This window comes from Nansenia antarctica (assembly GCF_963989245.1).
Source record: "Nansenia antarctica genome assembly, chromosome: 9".
NCBI classification, from domain to species: Eukaryota; Metazoa; Chordata; class Actinopteri; order Argentiniformes; family Microstomatidae; genus Nansenia; species Nansenia antarctica.
Genome location: NC_137679.1, coordinates 39,728,180 through 39,734,179, shown reverse-complemented (window position 1 = coordinate 39,734,179; position 6,000 = coordinate 39,728,180).

The window sequence follows — 6,000 nt, the reverse complement described above, 5'->3', positions numbered from 1 at the left end:
TACTTTTGATTTTTAAATGACAAAAATGATTAAAAATGACATATATATATATATATATATTATAATAACACGTCGACAACATTAAACAGCTTTTCACTTTTTTATTGCTGAGGCACAATATATATTAGTTAAATATAGGCCTACACTCAAATTAAAATAAATGAAAATAAAACTCCTGAGCCTTAGGGACTCCATTAAGCTGGGGGTGCCTATCGTTGGTACTGATGTCGAATACGAGTACACACTTGTTCGGCAGCCCCTCAAGGACATCACAATATTCTTAGAAAAGGGATCTAGTGAAGAGGCCTGCATAGCCCCCAGAACCAAGAAGACCAAGAGGAAATATAACTGATGAACTGGAGCCCTCCACCTCGTCAAAATCCAAACTCTGTTGCCGCTCAGCTACTACTACTATTTTTCAGACACAGTAGTAGGATAAGGATATATCTACATGATATATACATGATCTGACACAGTACCCGAATATCAGGAGATCCCCGATCATGTTGTCCACCTCGCAGAGACGCAGCCACACATCCGCACTACGTCATCAACAGATGCGTCAAATCCTGGAGTGCACTGTCCAATCAAAGGCTTGCGTTCGTAAACTCGCTCTGAGAGCGTCGCAGCGCACACTGGGCCTGACGTCATAAGGGGAGCAAGTCATTTGATTGGACAGAAGGCATTCCACGAGTGGTGATCAGAATTCCAGAACGAGTTTACGGAACGCACCCATAAGTCGAGCGTCGCGTTATGCCAACCCGCTAGCGGAAGTTGCTATTAGCAACCTTCTCGTTATCCTTCCGTACTCGCTGCTTTCACTGAGTGGAAATTTAACAGGCGATGTGACGTCACGAGTCACCAGTTGACACCGGACACCAGGGGGCGAGATAGAAAAGTACCGAAATGAGGTACCGAAATCTCCTTTGCGATTCGGTACGGGTACATACCGAATGTAAAGTAACCGGTACCTACCGGTACCGATTTTCGGTACCCAACCCTAAACATAATACAAGGGTCAAAAGGTCAAATTGTATGACCAAGTGGATTGGGGGAGTAACACAATGGTTAACCCATTTAAACCGGGGGCGCTGTTGCGTTGTTCTACCTTTCAAGCCGGGAAAGCGGATACGTCATTTTGTAGTATGTGTATTTTTTCCACATTCTTCTGGTCTCTTGGCCAATGGAATGCATCAACATATACACGTGGGAGTATCTACAAACGTGCAGATTATTATTTTTTTCACGATATCTTGGCAACAGCGGAGAAGTTTCTGAAGTTAGTTCTGAAGGGAGTGATATTGATGATGAGCTGCAAACGTTTGCAGGAAAAGCGCTATACAAATAAAAGTTATTACTATTATTATTATGACAATGTTATAACTGATTCAGATGATTTAGAAGGCTTTGAAATGGAATGGAAGACGGACAACTAGCACCGTAATCCTAGGAGGCGTTTCAACCGCGTCTCGTCAGCCTCGACAGCCTACAGTAAAGGGCCCTCCAAACTCATCACAGCTGGCTGAACTGCGTCCTTCAGTTGCCAGGGCAAGACAGATCGTTAGCCAACTTTTTGAGCCACTAAAGCGATGGTGCAGCCCCCTGTTCTCTCCCCCCACCCTCACTCCCTGCCCCCAACTCCCCAAACCACTCAACCCCAAATGAAGGTCCTTAATGACATTCGTGTGAACACTGACTCCAGAAAAATCTCAGTTTTAGTACTACTAGACTGGTTTAGATCCTACCTACAGGACAGAAGCTATTATGTCTCCATTGGCAACTTTGTGTGCGACCACATTAAAATGACAAATGGGGTTCCCCAAGGGTCAATCCCCCCTCCTATTCAATCTCTATATGCTTCCATTGGGACACATCATAAAAAAGAACAAAATTGCCTACCACAAATATGCAGATGACATACATAGCCCTCTCACCGAACGACTATAGCAGGGGTATTCAGCAAAAATTAAACAAGGTCCAGTTAGAGAAAATGTCCTCAAGCAAAGGTCTGGAACATTATAATGTCTAGATTGCGTTATGATTCAGTGCCATATATATTAACTCCTCAATAAAAGTTTGGAAACGTTATTTCAGTCGATTCTTCCTCCCCTTTAATAATACCAATGGGTATTGTATTTTATATCGTTGGAAAGCCTTATTAGTCACCTTTACAATGAGGTACAACTTGTAAGGATCATGCGTTCGTGGAATGAGTAACACAGCTAAACGTGTGGCAAAATCCCCTGCAATATTCTTCTGTTGGTATTCACTCGTTTTGAGCTTCAAGTGCTGGCAGGTGTATGTCAGTCACAGGTGTGTGTTTAGCTGTGTTGTTCATTCCATTGAATGCATGATCCCTAAAAGGTGTACCTCGTTGTACAGGTGACTAATCAGGCTTTCCAACGATATAAAATACAATACAATTGGTATTATTAAAGGGGAGGATTAATCAACCAAAATAACGTTTCCGAACTTTTTTTGAGGGGTTTATATATGTTACGGTACATGTGGGAATACGGTACATGTGGGAAAACTAGGGTTAGGTGCTAGGGTGCTACGGTTAGGATTAGGGTTAGGATAAGGGGTAGGGTTAGACATGCCAGCATGTACCAAGTCGATGTAGCACCTAACCCTAACCCTAGTTTTCCCACATGTACCGTATTCCCACATGTACCGTAACATATACCGTAACATATATACAGTATATCTCAAAAGTGAGTACACCCTTTAGATTTTTGCAAATATTCTGTCATATCCTTTCAGGGGATAACACTATCTTAATGAAACTTTGATATAACTTAAAGTAGTCATAACAGTATAGATTTATTGTCCATTGAAAATTACTCAGTACACAGCTGTTACTGTCTAAACAGCTGGCAACAAAAGTGAGTACACCCCATAGTGAACATGTCTAAATTGTGCCCAAAGTGTCAATAGTTTGTGTGACCACCATTGTTATCTAGCACTGCTTTAACCCTCCTGGGCATGGAATTCACCAGAGCTGCACAGGTTGCTTCTGGAATCTTCTTCCACTCCTCCATGACGACATCACGGAGCGCACGGATGTTGGACACCTTGCACTCCTCCACCTGCCTCTTGAGGATGCCCCACATGTGCTCAATTGGGTTTAGGTCTGGAGACATACTTGGCCAGTCCATCACCTTAACCTTCAGCTTCTTCAGCAAGGCCGTTGTCATCTTGGAGGTGTGTTTAGGGTCATTATCATGTTGGAAAACTGCCCTACGGCCCAGTTTCCGAAGAGAAGGGATCATGCTCTGCTGCAGGATGTCACAGTATATATTGGAATTCATGTGTCCCTCAATTAAATGCAGCTCCCCAGTGCCGGCAGCACTCATGCAGCCCCAGACCATGATGCTGCCACCACCATGCTTGACTGTAGGCAAAACACATTTGCAGGGCTTAAAGTGGGAAAAAATCCTGTGCCTGAAACTTTTTCTTGGGGAGGGGGTCACAGTTTGAGATATTGGGAGAGCGGGTACAGAAGACCGCTTCTTGTCTCAATGTTTAAATGCATTAATACTATTTTATAGTCAATACAAAATACATGTCTCAATGTTAAAATGCATTAATACTTTAAATGAATGTGCAACAATACTATGTGCAATATGACAACCCTTGTGTACATAAGGTTCAGATATAGGAAAAGTTAGGATATTTATAGCATAGAGTACAGCACAGTGTTTTATTGCATAGTATAGTAGTATAGTAGATAGTGTACATAGCTTTTATTTATGTAAACCAGCTCTTTTCCCTTTTTTATTTTACCCTTGGCCCTCGTGTTTTTAGTCTTTTTCCAAGCACCAGGGGAGCCCCCCCTCCTAAATTTCGTTGTATGGTACCTGTACTGTATTAATGACAATAAAGACCATTCATTCATAATACTGTTTTATACTCAATACAAAATAAAATAATATATTTAGATGTCTTTAAAAGGCCAAACTGATTGCATCACTTATTAAGCCACTATCACTATAACAATACAGAATAGAATATATACATGTCTTTAAAAGAACAAACTGATTACTTATTAAGCCACTATCACTTATATTCTCCTTCTTGGCACCACGTCCCATAAGGCTTCCCGTCACTACTCAGGGTTTTTCCTGGCTCAAAATGAGGCGGAGGTGGTACCAGTGGTGTTTGACATTGGGGGGGACCCATGAAGCAGGGCTGTCTGGGGGTCCTTAAACGAGCATCAAACACAAACACTTAATTTCTTGCATTCTAGTGAACTGATATGCACCAATTTGTGCCCTTTCTCCATCAATTTATGGTGGAAATGTGTATATGTAAAGGAAAAAACTATATTCAGGCACCAGATGACCATTCAAAATATAATGTAATATAATGCAATATAAGGCTCTCAGGCATTCTGTACTTTCAAATATGTATTCTCCTTGAGCAGTCAACATCAACTATCAGCTGTTTCTCTAGCAAACACGAAAGCTAACTTATTTGCGAAACAGCGCCCCCGCCACCACGTCGGCGCAATGCCGCAATTGCAGTTAGAAATGACAGATTTTTTTTTTTTTTGTGCTCAAAATTCCCCCGCGCCAGAACTTTAAGCCCTGCATTAGTTTTTTTTCTTTCCTAGCACCAGGGGAGCCACCCCTCCTAAATTTCGTTGTTTGGTACCTGTACTATAGCAATGACAATAAAGACCATTCATTCATTCATTCATTTGTCTTGGTACTCCTCACCAGGGTGCCGCCACACACGACGGACACCATCTGACCCAAACAGGTTTATTTTGGTCTCATCAGACCACAGGACATGGTTCCAGTAACTCATGTTCTTGGATTCATTGTCTTCAGCAAACTGTTTGCGGGCTTTCTTATGCATCGGTTTCAGAAGAGGCTTCTGTCTGGGGCGACGGCCATACAAACCGATTTGATGCAGTGTGTGGCGTATGGTCTGGGCACTGACATCCCACTTCTGCAACCTCTGCAGCAATGCTGGAAGTACTCGCACGTCTATTTTTGGAAACCAACCTCTGGATATGACGTGAGCACGTGGACTCAACTTAAGCCGCTTTTCCATTGACCGGGTCGGGTCAGGTCGGGTCGGGTCGGGTCAGGTCGGGTCACTTTTGATCTGTTCTGTTTCCATTACACAAACCGAACCTAGGACTAGTAGGAGGAGTCGTCGATAGTAGGCGGAGTTACGCGTCATAACAGCGCGCCATGGTGGTGACGTATATTTCCACGAGACAGTTTCACAACACACCACAGCGCCAACAATAGCAGCATGGAGGAAGTTGCAGTTATCCTATGCCTGTGGTATATCATTAAACATTGTATTTTGGATGAGAGAATCCAGAACACAGAAGAGATAAGACGGAAGAGGGAATCCAGAAGACAGAAGAGACTTTACAGAAGACAGAAGAGAGAAGACCGAATGAAGGATGCTCTAAAGAGGAATGCTGAAAAGAGAAAGAAACTGATGTGGGCTGTCGTAAGGAGCTTTGATCGTCGGCGTAAACAACAAACACAGGTGGGTTTTGTTATCCTTCACGGCTATTTCTAGTATATGACTGGTTTGGGTTTATTCCGAATTGACAAAACACATAACCGGAATACATCCGGTTATACAAGTACAAGAGAGTAACATTCGTATGGCTTCAGTTTCAGTCGACACTGCAGCAGCGAGAGAAAACAAAATGGCAATGGAGAAAATGGCGGAAATAATAATAATGTTGTGTCGGTGTGTGTGCATTTATCATTATAGTCCATAATGCATCTAGTGGGACTTGTGTAGTTCCTTCCCATCCCATCTGGGCATCAAAGCTGTAATAAAAATAGAAGACAGTACATTTAAAATGATTGCCCACTGTTACCAACACACAATTCTTTACAAAATACTACTATCTTCATTCTAAACTTTCCGTTTCTCCCATATTGTCAGCGTCTTTGAGCCTCGGAAAAGCGCTATATAAATGTAATGAATTATTATTATTATTAAGACAAATTTCAGGTCAGA